The 23057-nt window shown below is 45.4% G+C and overlaps 1 pseudogene; it reads left to right on the top strand.

The window, feature by feature from the left end:
- The first annotated feature begins 558 nt into the window (after window positions 1–558).
- On the top strand, window positions 559–20737 carry LOC133361562 (zinc finger protein 208-like; annotated as a pseudogene).
- Window positions 20738–23057: the final 2320 nt, after the last annotated feature.

Below are 23057 nucleotides of genomic sequence, written 5' to 3'. Positions count from 1 at the left end.
ATGGGCATTTTCGTTCTTTTGTCTATCATGTGTATCAGGCCTCCCCTCCCCCTCTCTGCCCAATGTGTTGAGCACTCCGTGCTGTCTTTGAGCCCCGCCCCCCTCCCTCTCGATACGTTTCCATTCATTGGCTACCACATTCTGATGAGCTCCCCCCCTCTCCCCCACCCCTTCAATTTGCTTATAAGGGATTACATCTTGAATCATTGCCTCACTTGATGCAGCTAATTCGGCTGTGACGGTCCCACCTGATGACGGAGACTTGTGTTGCCTCTGAAACGTCGTGATTTTTGTTTTATTTTCATTAATTTTGATGTTTTACCTACGTGACTTTACCGAAAAAACCTAAGAATATGAATCCTTGCAGTCACGAAAGCTTCAAATCTAGAATTCTCTGTAATGTGTTTGTGTGTGATATATTGTACTAGGGTGGCAAGATGTCAACTACCTCACATGGTATTCAGAATGTCGTGGGTTCGATTCCAACCCTGACGCATTTATAATTGCAGTTTACATGTTTTATTTTTTCTCTCTCTCCCTGTTGTGGCATTGATTTTTCTCCACATTTTAGAAACATTCATTTTGAGAATTTTGCTGCAATACATTTCCATATTTTAACCCACTAAGTTGAGCTATCATTTGTGTCCAGGTCGATTCTGAAAAAGAGCTATGCAGCTCAGATGGCCTCACCTGGTAAAATAAAAATAGTGTACTGTGTTTGAGGGTTTTCCAATTTAATTTCTTACTTAGCAGTTAAAGATTATGTTTCAGGAGGGTCCTGCATTGGACTGTTTGACCACCACCAACTATATTTTGAGTTTAGGTTTGGGAGAAAAACGGAAAACCCAGTGGAACACCAATGCCGACGGTGACGGCTGACGCCAGGATAGCGGCCACGGGCTCGAAGCGAGGGCAACCCGGCTCTTGTCCCAAGAAAGGAATCCGCTCCCCGCTGCCCTCCACGGTGGCGCATCGCCGGCGGGGCTGCACGTTGAGCCCCAACTTTTCCAGGCGGTCGGTACCAGCAATACACTCGTGACATAACACGCTCGACACGTATAACTCCTGGTTACTCACCTGGTGTCCGAGGCGACCCTTAAGGGTGACCCTCCCCAGCAGTCCCATCCCACTTCCACTTGCAGTGTGCAGCGCACGATCCGGGGCCTGTCGGCGGCCCACTTCAACCCCGACCACGCTGCAATGTGTTGCACTCATGAGTGACATTACCGCCCCACGCGTCCAGCAGAATCCGGGTTTGCCGCCTGTTCACCTGCCCTTCCACGAGCCACGTGGCCCCCATTATTCCTGCCACCAGCTCCCGCAGCCAGTCACCCGCAGTCGCCGCATTCTGGGGTGTTGTTGTCAATATCTGCGTGGGGGTCATTCGTTACCATTATCATGACAGTTTATTTGTGTTGGGACCACGTGGATTGCACCCCTCTGTGGTCCCCTCTTTAGGGAGGCCTTGGTGTTTAACCCTGGTGCTTCTCTCGCGCGGGCGATCTTGGGACTGTCTCTCACGAGATGCCCCCATTGGTCGCATAGATAGCACGTACGGGGAAGGGCGGTGGCTCCATAAGAGGCCCCTTGCCCACTCCCCCTTACCCTCCCAGTGCGCATTTGTTCGAGTTCTGCCTCTTATTGAGATACTCGCCTGGTTAGCCCCCCGACCATGGAGCGTAGCCCTCCCACCTCGGACTGGACTATCTCCGCTGTAGACTGCAGCTTGGTAACATTCAGGTGTACTTGGGTCACCTCCCCACATACTTGGGTTACCTCCTCACGTACTTGGGTTACATGGCCTGTGATCTCCTATGCCGGTCTGTATCCCTGCCACCCATCCTGGGATTGTCTCACGGGGTCCTGGAGGCTCCCTCGTCCCCCCCCCCCTCACCGTTCTCGCGAGCTTCTCCTCTGGAAGAAGACTTGCAATGGTGTGCTCCTGTTCCAGCCGTCAGAATTGCGCACGCTCGCGAGCAAATCTCTCACACACGTGCGCGTGCTCGGCAAGGGTGTTACATGGGGGATATGGGCAGTTCGCATCTGGCTGCCACCAGGTTGTGCTTGTCAGATACTGCTGAACTTTCTCGGCGGCGAGGTCATCGATGATCTCGGCAGTGTATCCCGGGCGTACGCTCTGTGTTAGCTAGCGTGATTTATTTTAGTGTCCGCTCACTGAGATCTGAAGTGAGAAGTTCACATCGTGGTTATTGTTGTCGTGGTGGTAGTTGTTGTTTACCCAGGTAGAGCCTCGCTCCTTCTCTGTCTTGTAGGGAGGCCGCTTTGGATTGCACTACTCTTCGATTTCACATTAACATGCTAATTTATTACATTAACATCACTAGCCCCGGCCACTTCCTTATGATCCTTGGGCTACACCCATTTCAAACCTTTTACAACGGTCTGCCTCAGCAGCAGACCATGCATTTTCTAGCAGAGTGTTTTTGTTTGCTTTCTGACCACAAGTATTGTGGGTAATGCACACATGATTCCTTATTTGGAATACAGTACAGTACTTATTTCAATTGTGATGTTTATTTTAGTTGCCGTTTACCTAACCCCATTATTTAGGTAATGCTTAAGTATAATTATGTATTTTGAGAAGCTCACAATGGCCCTATACAAAATTGCATTTCATACAGTAACAATGATACGCTAATCGATGCCTGGTTATAGTCAAGGGATCGTCCCCTGCTGGTCAACCATGTTACGCATGTTGATGATCTGGTCATGGCTACTCAATGATATTGAGTTGGAGAATCGTGTTCTATACCTGGAGAATTCCATGACGAAATGGGGCCTTGCATATGTTCTACAAAAAGATCACCTCCCTGGGAAAATCTTGACTTAAAGCTTTCGTAACTGCAGGAATTCATATTCTTTGGGTCTTTCGGTTAAGTGACGTGACTTTACCGAAAGACCCAAAGAATACCTCCCTGGGAATTTAATGTCATACAACACTGCACCTGCTCAGCTCTCCATGAATAATCAGGTCGTTCTACACGTGGTGGAGGAGCTCCTATACCTGGTTAATGTGTTCATGACCTTATTTGGCATCCGAAGTGTCACTTCAAATTAGTCTAGCAGCATTTTTTCATTAGGCTCTGTAACACTATGTGGAAGCTGCCTGGACTTTTTTACATACAAAGCTGTGAGTGTCCATCGCCAAGGTCTAGTCCATTGCAAAGGTCTTGTCAATAAAACAGGCAATAGTCTACATTATAGACTGCCAATACACTCACTGAGGTTAAGAACCAGGCTACATTTTCTACATTATAGACTGCCAGTATGCTCACCGAGGTTAAGAACCAGGCTACAGTCTACATTAGTCGTTTTTTTTTCTTCTATTCACTTTATTTGTATTATTATTTTATATCTACGTGACTTTACCGAAATAGCCAAAGAATATGAATTCCCGCTATCACAAAAGTTTTAAGTCAAGATTTTCCCAGGGAGGTGATCTTTTTGTAGAACATATGCAAGGCCCCATTTCGTCATGGAATTCAACAGGTACAGAACAAGATTTTATAAGAATGGAAACAGTCAGGAAATTAACAATGCACATATGCAGCTTAAGTTAGATCTGTTCATCCTCGCATTCAAGCTCATCTGAGCCTGGCTTCAGACCTTTAAGTTGCAAATGAACATTAATTTATACATTTCTGCATAATACAAATAGTATTCTTTTCAACAGCCTTTGCTATGTTAGCTAATTTTTCTTAAATAAATATTCCTGTCATAGCTAGACAACCGAAATTGTGTGCTTGGAGTTTTTGGTAAATATTCATTTTGAAGACACTTGGGTGTCGAGTCATATTTATGACCATTTGCCCTCTCATTGTGTGCCTTAGCAGCCCGTGTGATGAATTAGGGAATCTCTTTCACTATTTCATGAAAATATGAATATGTATAGATGTGTAAGTCATGTGTGACTGTATATATGCATTCCTCTGTGCCTCAATACTCACGGAGATGGTGTGGATATGTTTTTCTGTCTGCAGCTGATGCTCGCTCTGCAGAGTTGGTCTGATGGAGCAAAGGCACTCAGCACAGCTCGGTACAAGAAGGAAACAATGCGACCAGAATGCAAACAGCATGGATCGTACTGGAAACTTGACACAGCACCAGAGAACACACACAGGAGAGAAACCCTTCAAGTGCACTGTGTGTGGGAAGGCGTTTGCACAGTCATCAACTCTTCAGACCCACCAGAGAACACACACAGGAGAGAAACCTTTTAAGTGCAGTGTGTGTAAAAAGGTGTTTGAACGGTCATCCATTCTCAAATCACACCAGAGAACACACACAGGAGAGAAACCTTTTAAGTGCACTCTGTGTGAGAAGGCATTTGCATTGTCATCAAATCTTAAGATCCACCAGAGAACACACACAGGAGAGAAACCTTTTAAGTGCAGTGTGTGTGGGAAGGCATTTTTTTATTCATCTACTCTTAAACAACACCAGAGATCACACACAGGAAAGAAACCTTTCAAGTGCACTGTGTGTGAGAAGGCGTTTGCACAGTCACCACATCTTCAAAGACACCAGAGAACACACACAGGAGAGAAACCCTTCAAGTGCACTGTGTGTGAGAAGGCATTTTCAAGGTCGTCATATCTTCAGACCCACCAGAGAACACACACAGGAGATAACCCCTTCAAGTGCAGTGTGTGTGGGAAGGCATTTTTTTATTCATCTACTCTTAAACAACACCAGAGAACACACACAGGAGAGAAACCTTTTAAGTGCACTTTGTGTGGGAAGGTGTTTGCAATGTCATCAAATCTTAAGACCCACCAGAAAACACACACAGGAGAGAAACCTTTTAAGTGCACTCTGTGTGGGAAGGCGTTTGCACAGTCATCAACTCTTCAGACCCACCAGAGAATACACACAGGAGATAAACCCTTCAAGTGCAGTGTGTGTGAGAAGGCGTTTTCAGATTCATCTGCTCTTCGACGACACCAGAGAACACACACAGGAGATAAACCCTTCAAGTGCAGTGTGTGTGAGAAGGCGTTTTCAGATTCATCTGCTCTTCGACGACACCAGAGAACACACACAGAAGAGAAACTCTTCAAGTGCAGTGTTTGTGGGAAAGCGTTTGCACAGTCATCAAATCTTAAAAAACACCAGAGAACACACAAGCATCAGAAAATCCACAAGAAGTGTAATCTGAAATCAGCTTGTGAAAGTCAAAGTGCTGCAATGACCCCATTGTTCATGAAACAAGAACCAGAAGACAATCGCAGCCTGGACACTTTGAAAGGTATCAAGGTGAAATATGAAGAGGCGAAAGTGAAATGTGAAGAAGTAACAGTGAAGAGCGTAGAAGTGAAGGTTAAATTTGAAGATTATTCAACTCCAAAATCGGACCTTCACATAGATGGAGGCAGTGTGAAACATGAACTAAATTCTGACTGTGAGGCAGAGCGAGGCAACTCCCATGAGTTTGTGGATGTGGAGGTGTGGGTGGACTTCTTAGACAATACAAAGTCAAATGGAGACCAGGTAGATGTGCAAGCTTCAGACAATTAAGCTCCAATGGATGCACCTTTGTCACAGGCCTTTCTAATGAATATAATGTGAAGTTGAACACTCAATTTCTAGGTTCAAACTGCAGTGTAAGCGTGGCCAGTATTTGTGAACCTGTGGGTTGGGGCGATCTCTAACCAGGAGTGACTCAAGTGTTTTGTATCATATCTCATCTTAGACACTCGATGGGTGCCCATTATGGGCATCTGCCCCTGTGTGCCACGTGGATATGAGTTTGTAAGTCGGGGGAGATGATTGATATGCCAGTCGGATTTGAACCTTGAACCTCTGCAATAAATAGAGAATGTACTACTACTTGGCTTCCCTCTGAGAGTGCTGCACATATAGGCCTCATCTCGGCAGAGATCAACTTGTAAATACGTTGCAACGTGACGCAGTACATTTCAGTATAGTAATAAAATGTTGCCAATGTGCCCTTTGATTATTTTGAATCATAATTGAAAGAATACCTGTCTGATTTTGTACGTACATACAACATTTTGTTTATTAATGTCAAACATGGAATATGTGCTGTCAGGACAAAGTATCTGTTTTGGTGGTAACCTGTACAAAAACTCACGTGAGAGCTGTTATTTTTGTGATACGAGTCAAAGGGTATTTTTGTGAATCAGGACGCATCTGACTGGGGCAACTCATTGTCTTTGAAATCGGGAGCATAGTCGGATCATTCATCAGTTAAGGTATGCCACTTATAAGTTACGTATAGGAGATACATTCTCCACAAGAACACTAATTATCATTTTGTGTTACGTATACATTTTGTCGAACTGAGACTTGAAATGGACCTTGCCGATGAACATCAGTTGAAGCAAGCCGGACTGTTGAGACATTGTACACCAAAACCAGTCCACAGGTGGCTTGTACTGAACACATATGTAGTGCCATAAGAAAGGGGGGGCTGCTGGGGGCTCTAGGATCCTAGGCAGATAAGCCCTCGGCGCGAGGCGCTAGGATCCCAGGCACCCCAAACAGTTGAGCCCTTTGGCGCCACCAACGGGGGGGCTGTGCGTGCTCTGTGGGATATCTGGGGGCGCACACAACCCCACCCCTCGTTCGTTGGGGACGAGGCATAAAAGGGCAGCTCCCTGGCCGATCGGGGCCAGTTGCAGCTCAAGACCCAAGATCAGCCAGCTTAGTACCCTGGACCCCCTCGTCCCGCTTGTCCTTGTATGGGCCGGGACGTTGTGAGGGCCAGTGGTGGGACTCTGGGACTCCCGGCTCTACGTCCTTGTAAGGGCGAGTTCCGAGGAAGCCAGAGTCCAGACCCGCACCTTGGCTGGGTCGGGTCAATTAGCCTCCCCTAGGGTAATTGCAGCCGGAGGACCCCAGAGCGTAGCCAGAGTAGTGTATCTAGGCTGTAACAGAGTATCAGGACTGTTGGAGTGTTGTATTGTAATAAAGAAGATACCTCTACAAGTGTCTCCGGAACCCATTACACATGCATTCCTAAAAGGCCGTGGTATTTATAGTTTGTGTAAAACATTCTTTTGTTTCGTGTAGAGAACGTTGAATGAAAGATGTCTGCCGATCTGTTTTTTCTCAAGGAGGTACGTTAAAGAGCACATTTGAAGGCATCGTGGATTTTTGTTACAGATTTGTATTCTAGCCTAGGTTTTATTGAATTTTAAATTCTATTCAAATAAAACTTTAGATATATCTGTCTGCATTGATATCCCACCTTGTTTACCACATGTTTACCTAAATATGTAGACGCTCCCTCTGAAGACGTCACCTCAAATTAACGAGTGGGTTACGTCAGGGCCTCCCCCTCTCTCTGGCTTGTGATGTCACCAAGAGCAGAACTCGTCTCCACGGAATCTAACGACTGCACTGTCTTGGAATGCATTTACACTAATCAAATCTTCACAACTGCCAGGGAACACACATTAAAAACCACTTAATGTACAATTGGAAGGCCTTTTGAATTGTCTTGAAACTGAAACACGTGTAAGGAGGTCTTCAAGGAGCAGAGTCTGAGATTGACGTGTGAAATTTGAAGTTCCATAAGCCGATCGTTTGTGATGCAAGGACCCAATAAAGAGGGCAGCTGGGAAACGTCACCATTCGTGAAGGTGACCTGTGAAGGCTCTAGGGTTTGACTTCCAGGTCACTAATGGAGCCCGAGACAAATCACATCCATTTGTGGATGTGGAGTTTTGGGAGGACTTTTCGGACAAGGTCGAGTAGAAGCAGACAGCATGTGTGACCATAAGTGTTGGGTAGGCCTGTAACCAAAAGCATGAGACACGGTTTCCCAATGTTTATTTCAATAGTTTATTTTTTAGTTGATTTGGAATACAGTACGTATTTCAATTGTGATGTAAATTTTAGTTGACGTTTACCTAACGCCATTACTTGGGTAAGGGTTAAGTATTGAATATCGCGTTTTAGCTGTCGCGTGGCATTTTCCAAGAACGTAACCTACGATATTCAAGGGGCGGCTGTATTTTCTGTCGATCGAGTACAGCAGGCCTATGGTACCCTAAATAGGCTTGGTGCTTTGGGTTCCTTGATTTCGATGTCTCTGCCTCTGCTCACATTCGTTGAGGATTTTTATGATTTTGGGCAGGCCCATCTTAAGCTGCGTGACCAGGAGTTGGAACCATTTCCTGTTCAACTCGGCTTGTGACAGAAATTCACTCTGGCCCAATGCATTACATTTGTAATGTGAGGTTACACCTGGATAATAATGATGGGCTCTGCCGGCCTCAGCCCGCAACTAATGGGGAGTCGAGTTAGGGGCGTGGCCCTGGAGCCGTACATTAGCTTCGGGAAAGTTCCAGGGGTGTGGCTGAGGATTGGCTGCGGGGCATCACGTGGGCCAGGGATTTAAAGGAGCGGAGAAGCCACGTGGCTGGTGCCGTGGTCCGGACCCTGCGACGTGGCGGGCCGCCGCAGTCTCTCTCACGCTGTCAGCCAACAGCGTGAAGGAGCAAGGGAACTGGAGGAACGAATGTGGTGGAAGCTGTGAACGAAACTGAATAAAGAATTCTCAATTGACGACGTCTCAACGGGGTTTATTACACATTACATAGCATGTTCAATAATTATGTAGTTTGAGGAGCTCACAATGGCCGTATAAATAAATTGCATTCGTCGCGGTTAAAAATAATATGCTTATCGATGACTGGTTATAGTTAAGGGATTATACTGGTAGGAACGAAGTGAACCAGCCTACAATAGATTATATCGTCCCTCCGTCCGATTACGTGTAGCAACATCGCCCCCTACTGCAAACACTTGGCAGGACCCTACAAAAACCTTTAGACTCAGTGAGGCTTTCCTGGCTAAACAAGTGTAACATTCCCTTATAATTACCTGAGAGTTTAAAATTAACTCACAGCGGCCTAAAGCCTACAGCTAGGCCTAAAGCCTAGAACTAGGCCTCAAACTCTCCCTTCGTATCGTACCCCCGCCATTTCATTTTATTATAGCCATTCATTTGTTCGTTCCTACCAGCCCACCCCGCAGGGACCTGTTTCCCTGCTGGTCAGCCCTGTTGCATCTGCTGATGATCTGGTAATGGCTACTCAATGAGATGGCTGGCTGAGGTGCCATCTCTTGTTTTGCCGGACACACAGTAACAATAACAACAACCGCCATTCGCCACTAAGTGGCGGTCACGTCACCATGGCGCTTGTGCCAGGCTATGTGCACGGGGTAGACCCAGGTGCCATGGGTCGACTGACTCAGTTGGCTGGCCGATGCACCATCTGTACCCCCGACTGTGCCAACACACAGTGTACACACACGCACACAGTTTGTACACACACAGTGTACACACAGTGTACACACACACACAGTTTGTACACACAGTGTACACAAACACACAGTTTGTACACACAGTGTACACGCACAGGGTACACGCACACAGTTTGTACACACAGTGTACACACACACAGTTTGTACACACAGTGTACACACACACAGTGTACACACACACAGTGTACACACACACAGTTTGTACACACACACAGTGTACACACACAGTGTACACGCACACAGTGTATACACAGCGTACACGCACACAGTGTACACGCACAGAGTACACACACAGTGTACACACACACACAGTTTGTACACACACAGTTTGTACACACAGTGCACACACACAGTTTATACACACACAGTCACGTCACCACTCATTAACTCGTCGGCGTGAGACGCCAGGGAAAGCTGTTCCCCGCTAGTGACGTCATGTCACCAAGATATTCAATCCCCCCCCCCTCCACCGCGCGTTTGACTGGCGGTTCATTAACATAATTTATTTCATTGCGACGGGTTCAGCAACCAAGCCCAATCACCCCACGTGGGCCCGGCTTGTTAACATAATTTATTCAATTACACCGCTGCTTGTTGTGGGAGGGGAGTGTGTGATGAACCCCGCTAGTGACGTCATGTCACCTCCTGCTGCCGCGTGACGTCACGATATATCCGGAAGCTGCTGCACCGCGCGCGCGCTCACTGAGATCCGAGGGGAGAAGTTGACATCGTGGTGGTTGTTGTTGTTGTGGTGGTTGTTGTTGTTTACCCAGGTAGAGCCTCGCTCCTCTCGTAGGGATATCAATTGAGTAGCAGCGAGGACGGAATCGATGTCCAGGTTGTAACATTACAACGCGGGGCCTTGCCTCCTGCCCTCACCTGATTGTATTTGCTTTAATTCTCTGCTTAAGTTTAATTTGTCTTCATCTGGCTCACTACTTTGAAACTTTGTTTCTTTTAAATATTTCTACAGTTTTCTTTTTATCCTACCAGGCCAAGCTCACTTCAGCTGCTATACCGCTCTTGTTTTCAGAAGCGACCAGTCCAGAACAAAGTGGCTTATCAACGTGTGGAAATGTCTGTCGGTCAAATACTCTAAACGCGTGGTGATGTTGACTCTAAATGTGGAGGGGAAAACCCTGAGGATCCGGAGGAAAATCCACGCGACCACGGGGAGAGAGAGAGACACGCAAACTCCAAATATACAGGAGGGGTCGGGATCGAACCCACCACCTCCTGTAATCCATGAGAGGCAGTAAACATCTCCCAGCCACCATGGTGCACACTCGAGTACATGACCACAATGAGTCTCAGCACTCTAATTCAGGAGCGATCTGCCGAGTTGGTTTTGCTGATGCACCCTTTAGACCGATGAACAACTATTTTTATAATTGTTTTTTTACCCTTTTATCTGGCAACAAAACTGACACCTTCTTTACGAGGAGTCATGTTTGCATAGACCACAATACCTGCAGTCATAATGCAAACAAAAAACATAACTCTGATAATGTATGCACTGTCCTTGAAGTTGATTGGTCCACACCCGAAACAGCTTTCCTTAGAACCTTGTCTCTCTCTCTGATGGTGCATTGTCTTTGAGTTGTGCGCCTTTTGGCGTAATCTGGTCCAACACCATGTGAGACTAGGCTCTAAGGTAAGCTGTCTCGGGTGTGGACCAATCAACTTCAAGGACAGTGCATACATTATCCGAGTTATGTTTTTTTTTTCATTATGACTGCAGGTATTGTGGTCTATGCAAACATGACTCTTCGTAAAGAAGGTGTCAGTTTTGTTGCCAGATAAAAGGGTAAAAAAAACAATTATATTTTTTACTGGCAAATGAGGTTCCAATGATGTAAACTATTTGTATATTACCAACCAAGGCTCACAGAGCTGTTAGATATTTTGTCAGAAGCCACCTGGCCATAGATGATAGCTTTACGAAATGGCTTTTCAAGTGGAAGATTGTAGCAGCCAAATAATCTAAATGCATGTTACTAAATGTGGGGGGGAAAATCGAAGGACCCTAAGAAAAAAATAATGTGAGTGTACTCCACAAGCGTACTCTACGTGTGTGAGTGCACTCTGCATGTGAGTGTACTCTGCGTGTGTGAGTGTACTCCGTGTGTGCGAGTGTACTGTGTGTATGATTAACCCGTGCGTCTGTGTACTCTGTGTGTGTGAGATTACCCCGTGTGTGCGAGTGTAATCCGTGTGTTAGAATACTCTGTGTGAATGTACTCTACTCTGTGTGTGTGTGCGAGTGTACTCCGTGTGTTAGAGTACTCTGTGTGAGTGGACTGTACTGTGTGTGTGTGCGAGTTTATTCTGTGTTGGAGTACTCTGTGTGAATGTACTCTACTCTGTGTGTGTGTGCGAGTGTACTCCGTGTGTTAGAGTACTCTGTGTGAGTGGACTGTACTGTGTGTGTGTGCGAGTTTATTCTGTGTTAGAATACTCTGTGTGAGTGTACTCTACTCTGTGTGAGTGTACCCCGTGTGTGTCGTATGGGGGAGCGGCCGTGTTGCGCGGTGACGTCACCCTCAGAGTCAGCGCCTCCCCCTCTGTCTGGCGGGTGATGTCACCAAGAGCAGACCGGAGAGAGTAGTTGGGGCGAGTGCTTGAGAGCAGAGGTCGCAAACGGGTTTTGATTCCTTACCCGTTTCCCGTACCCGGCCGCACCAGGGTCGCAAATGGATCCCCGTACCCGGCCGGGTACGGGTACCCGTTCCCTACCCGTACCCTACCCGAAATGAGTGACAAACGGTTACTCAGCAGTGACTCACGGCCTACCCGTACCCGGCCGCACCAGGGTCGCAAACGGCTACCCGTACCCGGCCGGGTACGGGTAGCCGGGTATCGGGTAGGGTACGGGTATCGGGTACCTGGTTGCAACCTCTGCTTGAGAGTGAGTCACGCGTGTAGAGTGTGTACAGGGTCAGTGTGTTCATTGTACAGTGAAACCTTGGATTGCGAGTAACAACTTGGTCTGTGAGTGTTTTGCAAGACGAGCAAATTTTTTAAATAAATAATAATTTTATAAACGAGTGATGTCTTGCAAAACGAGCAGTACGTACAGTATACACCATTGGCTCGGTATACATAACTGAGCCAATGGTTCTTCTCTCTCTCTCGCTGCGGGATTGTGGGTAATCATCTCTCATGCTCTGTCTCGGTCGGCGTGCCTCACTCGTATAGTCACCATCCGTGCAAGCGTATACTGTTTACTACAGTATAGTGCTGTGACCACGTGTGTGTGCGTAAAGCATTTTATTATTTTGTGTCCAAGTGTAGTGACTGTTCTTTAGTAACTGTACTGCAAGTGAAATTCGTCCTACACAATAACCCTCCTCCTCTCCTCTCTCTCGTCTCCCTCACACCAGCCACGATTAAATGTAATTAATACATTTGATTACTTTATATTAAATAAAAATATAAAAAAGTATTTTGTATTAATCATTTTTATATGAATACAGTATTTTTGGGTTGTGGAACGAATCATCTGAGTTTCCATTATTTCTTATGGGGAAATTCGCTTTGATATACGAGTGCTTTGGATTACGAGCACGTTTCCGGAACGAATTATGCTCGCAATCCAAGGTTTCACTGTAATTTATTTGTGTGTGATATATTGTACTAGGGTGGCAAGATGTTAACTACCTCACATGGTATGCAGAATGTCGTGGGTTCGATTCCAACCCTGACGCATTTATAATTGCAGTTTACATTTTTTATTTTTTCTCTCTCTCCCTGTAGTGGCATTGATTTTTCTCCACATTTAGAAACATGCATTTTGAGAATTTTGCTGCAAAACATTTCAAAATTATAACCCACTAAGTTGAGCTATCATTTGTGTCCAGGTCGATTCTGAAAAAGAGCTATGCAGCTCAGATGGCCTCACCTGGTAAAATAAAAAATAGTGTACTGTGTTTGAGGGTTTTCCAATTTAATTTCTTATTTAGCAGTTAAAAACCATGTTTCAGGAGGGTCCTGCATTGGACTGTTTGATCACCACCAAATATATTTTGAGTTTAGGTTAGGGAGAAAAACGGAAAACCCAGTGGAACACCAGTGACGGACGACGCCAGGATAGCGGCCACGGGCTCGAAGCGAGGGCAACCCGGCTCTTGTCCCAAGAAAGGAATCCGCTCCCCACTGCCCTCCACGGTGGCGCATCGCCGGCGGGGCTGCACGTTGAGCCCCAACTTTTCCAGGAGGTCGGTACCTGCAATACACTCGTGGCATAACACGCTCGACACGTATAACTCCTGGTTACACACCTGGTGTCCGAGGCGACCCTTAAGGGTGACCCTCCCCAGCAGTCCCATCCCACTTCCACTTTCAGTTTGTAGCGCACGATCCGGGGCCTGTAGGCAGCTCACGTCAACCCCGACCACACTGCAGTGTGTTGCACTCACGAGTGACGTTACCGCCCCCGTGTCCAGCAGAATCTGGGTACGCCACCTGTTCACCTGCCCTTCCACGAGCGACGTGGCCCCCATTATTCCTGCCACCAGCTCCCGCAGCCAGTCACTCGCAGTCGCCGCATTCTGGGGTGTTGTCGGCATCTGCGTGGGGGTCACTCGCTCACCATTATCACGACAGTTTATTTGTGTTGGGACCACGTCGATTGCACCCCTCTGTGGTCCCCTCTTTAGGGAGGCCTTGGTGTTTAACCCTGGTGTTTCTCTCGCACGGGTGATCTGGGGACAGTTTCTCACGAGATGCCCCCATTGGTCGCATAGATAGCACGCACGGGGAAGGGCGGTGGCTCCATAAGAGGCCCCTTGTCCACTCCCCCTTACCCTCCCAGTGCGCATTTGTTCGAGTTCTGCCTCTTATTGAGATACTCGCCTGGTTAGCCCCCCGACCATGGAGCGTAGCCCTCCCACCTCGGACTGGACTATTTCCGCTGTGGACTGCAGCTTGGTCACATTCAGGTGTACTTGGGTTACCTCCTCGCGTACTTGGGTCGCATGGCCTGCGATATCTCAATTGCCGGTCTATTTTCCTGCCACCCATCCTGGGGTTGTCTCACGGGGTCCCGGAGGCTCCCTCGTCCCCCCCCTCACCTCCTCCTCTGGAAGAAGACTTGCAATGGTGCTATCCCGTACCAGCCGTCGGAATTCCGCACGCTCGCGAGCAAATCTCTCGCACACACACACACACGTGCGCGTGCTCGGCAAGGGTGTTAAATGGGGGATATGGGCAGATCGCATCTGGCTGCCACCCCGTTGTGCTTGTCAGATACTGCTGAACTTTCGCGGTGGTGAGGTCATCGATGATCTCGGCAGTGTATCCCAGGCGTGCGCTCTGTGTTCGCAAGCGTGATTTATTTTCGTGCGCGCTCACTGAGATCCGAAGTGAGAAGTTCACATCGTGGTTATTGTTGTCGTGGTGGTAGTTGTTGTTTACCCAGGTAGAGCCTCGCTCCTTCTCTGTCTTGTAGGGAGGCCGCTTTGGATTGCACTACTCTTCGATTTCACATTAACTTGCTAATTTATTACATTAACATCACTAGCCCCGGCCACTTCTTTACGACCCTTGGGCTACACCCATTTCAAACCTTTTACAACAGTCTGCCTCAGCAGCAGACCATGCATTTTCTATCAGTGTTTTTGTTTGCATGCTGACCACAAGTATTGTGGTTAATGCACACATGATTCCTTGTAAAAGGTTTCAGTTTGGTGTTTTAACATCTTAACACCTGTTTCGTTGCCAGAAAAATGGGGAAAACCTATTCTCATATTTTGGTACTGGCAAAGGTCCCATGATAAAATATTGCAGTATATTAGAGGTGAGCCGTGCGTGTGTAGAAAGGACAGTAAGGAGCTGGAAATTAATGAATTTTGTGGCAAAAATGCAGGCCTGATAATATGTAAGGATAATGTGGTAAATGAGAAAAATATAGCAGCAGCGGGGTGTTGGAGTATGCAGGTGTTACAGGTGTTGAAGGTGAACAGGTAAGCTAAAAATTGTGTGAAAAACATAATAACTTTCCCTTGAGTACGCATGGAATTTTTGATGTGTGTATGTTTCAAATTGTTGGCGCAATTTGGTTCTCAAAAAAACACAGAGTGCTTCATTTATATACATTTATACTCATCTTGGAATGTTTTGTATACGGTTTCTCCACATTTATTTCAGTAATTTAGTTTATTGGGAATACAGTACAGTACTTATTTAAATTGTGATGTATATTTTAGTTGCCGTTAACCTCACCCCATTATTTAGGTAAGGCTTTAGTATTGGACATCGGCATTTTAGCTTTCGCACGGCACTTTTCAAGAATGTAACCTCCGCGCTATTCAAGGGGCTGCTGTATTTTCTGTCCATCAGCTATAGCACAGGAGTACGGATTTCAGCAGAAACTAGATTTCTGCTTTCTTGGTGTAATTACGGCCTATAATACCATAAAGAGGCTTGGGGTTTTGGATTGTTTTTTGTTTTCGATATCTCTGCCTCTGCTCACATTCGTTGAGGATTTTTATGATTTTTGGATGGCCCATCTAAAGCTGCGTGACCAGGAGTCGGATCCCTTTCCTGTTCAATTTGGCTTGTGGCTGAAATTCCCTCTGGCCCCATGCATTACATTACGTAGCATTTTCAAATAATTGTGTTTTGAGAAGCTCGCAATGGCCTTATAAAAAATGCATTTCATACAGTAACAATGATACGCTAATCGATGCCTGGTTATAGTCAAAGGAGTGTCCCCTGCTGGTCAACCATGTTACGCATGTTGATGATCTGGTCATGGCTACTCAATGATATTGAGTTGGAGAATCGTGTTCTGTACCTGGAGAATTCCATGACGAAATGGGGCCTTGCATATGTTCTACAAAAGATCACCTCCCTGGGAAAATCTTGACCTAAAGCTTTCGTAACTGCAGGAATTCATATTCTTTGGGTCTTTCGGTTAAGTGACGTGACTTTACCGAAAGACCCAAAGAACACCTCCCTGGGAATTTAATGTCATTCAACACTGCACCTGCTCAGCTCTCCATGAATAATCAGGTCGTTCTACACGTGGTGGAGGAGCTCCTATAACTGGTTAATGTGTTCACGACCAGCTCTGGTTTGGCATCTAAAGTCTCACTTCAAATTAGTCTAGCAGCATTCTTTCATTAGGCTCTGGAACACTATGTGGAAGCTGCCTGGACTTTTTTACATACAAAGCTGTGAGTGTCCATTGCAAAGGTCTAGTCCATTGCAAAGGTCTCGTCAAAAAAACAGGCAATAGTCTACATTATAGACTGCCAATACACTCACCGAGGTTAAGAACCAGGCTACAGTCTACATTAGTCGTTTTTTTCTTTTATTCACTTTATTTGTATTATTATTTTCTATCTACGTGACTTTACCGAAATAACCAAAGAATATTAATTCCTGCAGTCACGAAAGTTTTAAGTCAAAATGTAACCACCTTTTTACCATGCAAGTGTATGAACATGTAAAGTTTGTATTTGCTGTCAAGTATATTGACTCGATTGAACATGGAGGTTAAATCATAGTAATAGTTTATTTTAGTTTTGCTTTGGAAATTTTCATAAGAATGGAAACAGTCAGGAAATTAACACAGTACATATGCAGCTGAAGTTAAATCTGTTCATCCTCGCATTCAAGCTCATCTGAGCCTGGCTTCACACCTCTAAGTTGCAAATGAACATTAATTTATACATTTCTGCATAATACAAATAGTATTATTTTCAACAGCCTTTGCTATGTTAACAAACTTTTCTTAAATATTCCTGTCGTAGCTAGACAACCGAAATTGTGTGCTTGGAGTTTTTGGTAAACATTAATTTTGAAGACACGAGGGTGTCCAGGCATATTTATGACCATTTGCCCTCGCATTGTGTGCCTTAACAGCCCGTGTGATGAATTGGGGAATCTCTTTCACTATATCATGAAAATATGAATATGTATAGATGTGTAAGTCATGTGTGACTGTATATATGCATTCCTCTGTGCCTCAATACTCACATGGATGGTGTGGACATGCTTTTCTGTTTGCAGCTGACGCTCTGCAGAATTGGCCTGATGGAGCAAAGGCACTCAGCGCAGTTCAGTACAAGAAGGAAACAATGCGACCAGCATGCAAACAGCACGGATCGTACTGGAAACTTGACACAGCACCAGAGAACACACACAGGAGAGAAACCCTTAGAGTGCTGTGTGTGTGGGAAGGCATTTTCAGATGCATCTACTCTTAAACAACACCACAGAACACACACAGTAGATAAACCTTTTAAGTGCACTCTGTGTGGGAAGGCGTTTGCAAAGTCATCAAATCTTAAGACCCACCAGAGAACACACACAGGAAAGAAACCTTTCAAGTGCACTGTGTGTGAGAAGGCGTTTGCACAGTCATCACATCTTCAAAGACACCAGAGAACACACACAGGAGAGAAACCCTTCAAGTGCACTGTGTGTGAGAAGGCATTTTCATGGTCGTCATATCTTAAGACCCACCAAAGAACACACACAGGAGAGAAACATTTTAAGTTCAGTGTGTGTGGGAAGGCGTTTGCAAAGTCATCAACTCTTCAGACCCACCAGAGAACACACACAGGAGATAACCCCTTCAAGTGCAGTGTGTGTGGGAAGGCATTTTTTGATTCATCTACTCTTAAACAACACCAGAGAACACACACAGGAGAGAAACCTTTTAAGTGCAGTGTGTGTGGGAAGGCGTTTGCAAAGTCATCAATTCTTAAATCACACCAGAGAACACACACAGGAGAGAAACCTTTCAAGTGCACTGTGTGTGAGAAGGCGTTTGCACGGTCATCCATTCTTAAATCACACCAGAGAACACACACAGGAGATAAACCTTTTAAGTGCACTCTGTGTGGGAAGGCGTTTGCAAAGTCATCAAATCTTAAGACCCACAAGAGAACACACACAGGAGAGAAACCTTTTAAGTGCAGTGTGTGTAAAAAGGTGTTTGCACAGTCATCCATTCTTAAATCACACCAGAGAACACACACAGGAGAGAAACCTTTTAAGTGCACTCTGTGTGGGAAGGCGTTTGCAATGTCATCAAATCTTAAGATCCACCAGAAAACACACACAGGAGAGAAACCTTTTAAGTGCACTCTGTGTGGGAAGGCGTTTGCAAAGTCATCAAATCTTCAAACCCACCAGAGAACACACACAGGAGATAAGCCCTTCAAGTGCAATGTGTGTGGGAAGGCATTTTTTGATTCATCTACTTTTAAACAACACCAGAGAACACACACAGGAAAGAAACCTTTCAAGTGCACTGTGTGTGAGAAGGCGTTTGCACGGTCACCAGATCTTCAAAGACACCAGAGAACACACACAGGAAAGACACCTTTCAAGTGCACTGTGTGTGAGAAGGCGTTTGCACAGTCATCACATCTTCAAAGACACCAGAGAACACAGGAGAGAAACCCTTCAAGTGCACTGTGTGTGAGAAGGCATTTTCATGGTCGTCATATCTTCAGACCCACCAAAGAACACACACAGGAGAGAAACCTTTTAAGTGCAGTGTGTGTGGGAAGGCGTTTGCAAAGTCATCAATTCTTAAATCACACCAGAGAACACACACAGGAGAGAAACCTTTCAAGTGCACTGTGTGTGAGAAGGCGTTTGCATGGTCGTTTATTCTTAAATCACACCAGAGAACACACACAGGAGAGAAACCCTTCAAGTGCACTGTGTGTGAGAAGGCATTTTCATTGTCATATCTTCAGACCCACCAGAGAACACACACAGGAGATAAACCCTTCAAGTGCAGTGTGTGTGGGAAGACATTTTTAGATTCATCTGCTCTTAAACAACACCAGAGAACACACACAGGAGAGAAACCTTTTAAGTGCATTCTGTGTGGGAAGGCGTATGCAAAGTCATCAAATCTTCAGTCCCACCAGAGAATACACACAGGAGATAAACCCTTCAAGTGCAGTGTGTGTGAGAAGGCATTTTCAGATTCATCTACTCTTAGAAGACATCAGACAAAACACACAGGAGAGAAACTCTTCAAGTGCAGTGTTTGTGGGAAAGCGTTTGCACATTCATCAAATCTTAAAAAACACCAGAGAACACACACGCATCAGAAAATCCACAAGAAGTGTAATCTGAAATCAGCTTGTGAAAGTCAAAGTGCTGCAATGACCCCATTGTTCATGAAACAAGAACCAGAAGACAACCCTAGCCTGGACACTTTGAAAGGTATCAAGGTGAAATATGAAGAGGTGAAGGTGAAATGTGAAGAAGTAACATTGAAGAGCGTAGAAGTGAAGGTTAAATTTGAAGATTCAACTCCAAAATCGGACCTTCACATAGATGGAGGCAGTGTGAAGCAGGAACTAAATTCTGACTGTGAGGCAGTGCGAGGCAACTCCCAGGAGTTTGTGGATGTGGAGGTGTGGGTGGACTTTTTAGACAATACAAAGTCAAATGGAGACCAGGTAGATGTGCAAGCTTGAGACAATTAAGCTCCAATGGATGCACCTTTGTCACAGGCCTTTCTAATGAATATAATGTGAAGTTGAACACTCAATTTCTAGGTTCAAACTGCAGTGTAAGAGTGGCCAGTATTTGTGGATCTGTGGGTTGGGTCGTTCTCGAATCCGGGAGCGACTCATGTGTTTTCTAACATATCTCATCTTAGACACTCGATGGGTGCCCATAATGGGCATCTGCCCCTGTGTGCCACAAGGTTCACTGGCTTGCATGTGGATATGAGTTTGTAAGTCGGGGGCGATGATTGATATACCAGTCGGATTTGAACCTTGAACCTCTGCAACAAATAGAGAATGTACTACTACTTGGCTTCCCTCTATGAGAGTGCTGCACATATAGGCCTCATCTCGTCAGATCAACTTGTAAATACGTTGCAACGTGACGCAGTACATTTCAGTATAGTAATAAAATGTTGCCAATGTGCCCTTTGATTATTTTGAATCATAATTGAAAGAATACCCGTCTGATTTTGTACGTACATACAACATTTTGTGTATTAATGTCAAACATGGAATATGTGCTGTCAGGACATCTATCTATTTTGGTGGTAACCTGTACAAAAACTCACGTGAGAGCTGTTATTTTTGTGATACGAGTCAAAGGGTATTTTTGTGAATCAGGACGCATCTGACTGGGGCAACTCATTGTCTTTGAAATCGGGAGCATAGTCGGATCATTCATCAGTTAAGGTATGCAACTTATAAGTTACGTATAGGAGATACATTCTCAACAACACTAATTATCATTTTGTACTACGTATATAAATTTTGTCGAACTGAGACTTGAAATGGACCTTGCTGATGAACATCAGTTGAAGCAAAGCCCGACTGTTGTTGAGACATTGTACACCAAAACCAGTCCACAGGTGGCTTGTACTGAACACATGCATTCCTAGAAGGCCATGGTATTTATAGTTTGTGTAAGACATTCCTTTGTTTTGTGTAGAGAACGTTGAATGAAAGATGTCTGCCGATCTGTTTTTTTCGCAAGGAGGTACTTTAAAGAGCACATTTGATGGCATCGTGGATTTTTGTTACTGCTTTGTATTCTAGCCTAGGTTTTATTAAATTTTTACTTTCATTTAAATAAAACTTTATATATGTGTCCATTGATATCCCACCTTGTTTCCCACATGTTTACTTAAATATGTAGAAGCTCCCTCTGAAGACGTCACCTCAAATTAACGAGTGGGTCACGTCAGGGCCTGCCCCTCTGGCTTGTGATGTTGCAAAGAGCAGAACTCGTCTCCACGGAATCTAACGACTGCACTGTCTTGGAATGCATTTACACAGTAATCAAATCTTCACAACTGCCAGGGAACACATTTAAAACCACTTAAAGTATACTTGGAAGACCTTTTGAATTTTTTTGAAACTGAAACACGCGTAAGGAGGTCTACAAGGAGCAGGGTCTGAGATTGACGTGTGAAATTTGAAGTTCCATTAGCCCATCGTTTGTGATGCAAGGACCCAATAAAGATGGCAGCTGGGAAACGTCACCATTCGTGAAGGTGACCTGTGAAGGCTCTAGGGTTTGACTTCCAAGTCACTAATGGAGCCCGAGACAAATCACATCCATTTGTGGATGTAGAGGTTTGGGAGGACTTTTCGGACAATGTCGAGTAGAAGCAGACAGCATGTGTGACCTTACGTGTTGGGTAGACCTGTAACCAAAAGCATGAGACACGGTTTCCCAATGTTTATTTCAATTGTTTAGTTTTTAGTTTATTTAGAATACAGTACATATTTCAATTGTAATCTAAATTTTAGTTGACGTTTACCTAACGCCATTACTTGGGTAAGGCTTAAGTATTTAATGTCGCGTTTTTATCTGTCGCGCGGTACTTTCAAAGAACGTAACCTCCGATATTCAAGGGGCGGCTGTATTTTCTGTCGATCGAGTACAGCAGAGGAGTACGGGTGTTTTACTAGAAAATAGATCCCTGCTTTCTTGATGTAATTAAGGCCTATGGTACCCTAAAAAGGCTTGGTGCTTTGGGTTCCTTGATTTCGATGTCTCTGCCTCTGCTCACATTCGTTGAGGATTTTTATGATTTTTGGCAGGCCCATCTAAAGGTGCGTGACCAGGAGTTGGAACCATTTCCTGTTCAACTCGGCTTGTGACAGAAATTCACTCTGGCCCAATGCATTACATCACATAGCATATTCAATAATTATGTAGTTTGAGAAGCTCACAATGGCCGTATAAATGAATTGCATTCGTCGCGGTTAAAAATAATATGCTTATCGATGACTGGTTATAGTTAAGGGATTATTCCCTGCTGGTCAGCCCTGTTGCATCTGCTGATCTGGTAATGGCTACTCAATGAGATGGCTGGCTGAGGTGTCAGGCTATGTGCACGGGGTAGACCCAGGTGCCATGGGTCGACTGACTCAGTTGACTGGCCGATGCACCATCTGTACCCCCGACTGTGCCAACACACAGTGTACACACACACACACAGTTTGTACACACACACAGTTTGTACACACAGTGTACACGCACAGTTTGTACACACAGTGTACACACACAGTGTACACACACAGTTTGTACACACAGTGTACACGCACAGAGTACACACACACAGTTTGTACACACACACAGTGACGTCACCACTCATTAACTCGTCGGCGTGAGACGCCAGGGAAAGCTGTTCCCCGCTAGTGACGTCATGTCACCAAGATATTCAATCCCACCCCCTCCACCGCGCTTTTGACTGGCGGTTCATTAACATAATTTATTCATGAAACCCGTCGCTATTTCATTGCGACGGGTTCAGCAGCCAAGCCCAATCACCCCACGTGGGCCCGGCTCATTAACATAATTTATTCAATTACACCGCTGCTTGTTGTGGGAGGGGAGTGTGTGATGAACCCCGCTAGTGACGTCATGTCACCTCCTGCTGCCGCGTGACGTCACGAGACACCAGGAAGCTGCCAGTCCACACGCGCGCTCACTGAGATCTGAGGTGAGATGTTGACATCGTGGTGGTTGTTGTTGTTGATGTGGTGGTTGTTGTTGTTGTTTACCCAGGTAGAGCCTCGCTCCTCTCTCGTAGGGATATCAATTGAGTAGCAGCGAGTATGGAATCGATGTCCAGGTTGGAACATTACAACGCGGGGTCTGCTTAAGTTTAATTTGTCTTCATCTGGCTCACTACTTTTACATTTTTAAAAAAATTATTTTTACAGTTTTTTTTCTCTTACCAGGCCAAGCCCACTTCAGCTGCTATACCGCTCTTGTTTTCA

This window comes from Lethenteron reissneri, unplaced genomic scaffold (genome assembly GCF_015708825.2).
Source record: "Lethenteron reissneri isolate LAM-NWPU_2019-01 unplaced genomic scaffold, ASM1570882v1 scaffold_114, whole genome shotgun sequence".
Taxonomy (NCBI): Eukaryota; Metazoa; Chordata; class Hyperoartia; order Petromyzontiformes; family Petromyzontidae; genus Lethenteron; species Lethenteron reissneri.
The sequence above is the reverse complement of the archived record's forward strand: the minus strand, read 5'-3'. Positions and strand labels throughout refer to the sequence as shown.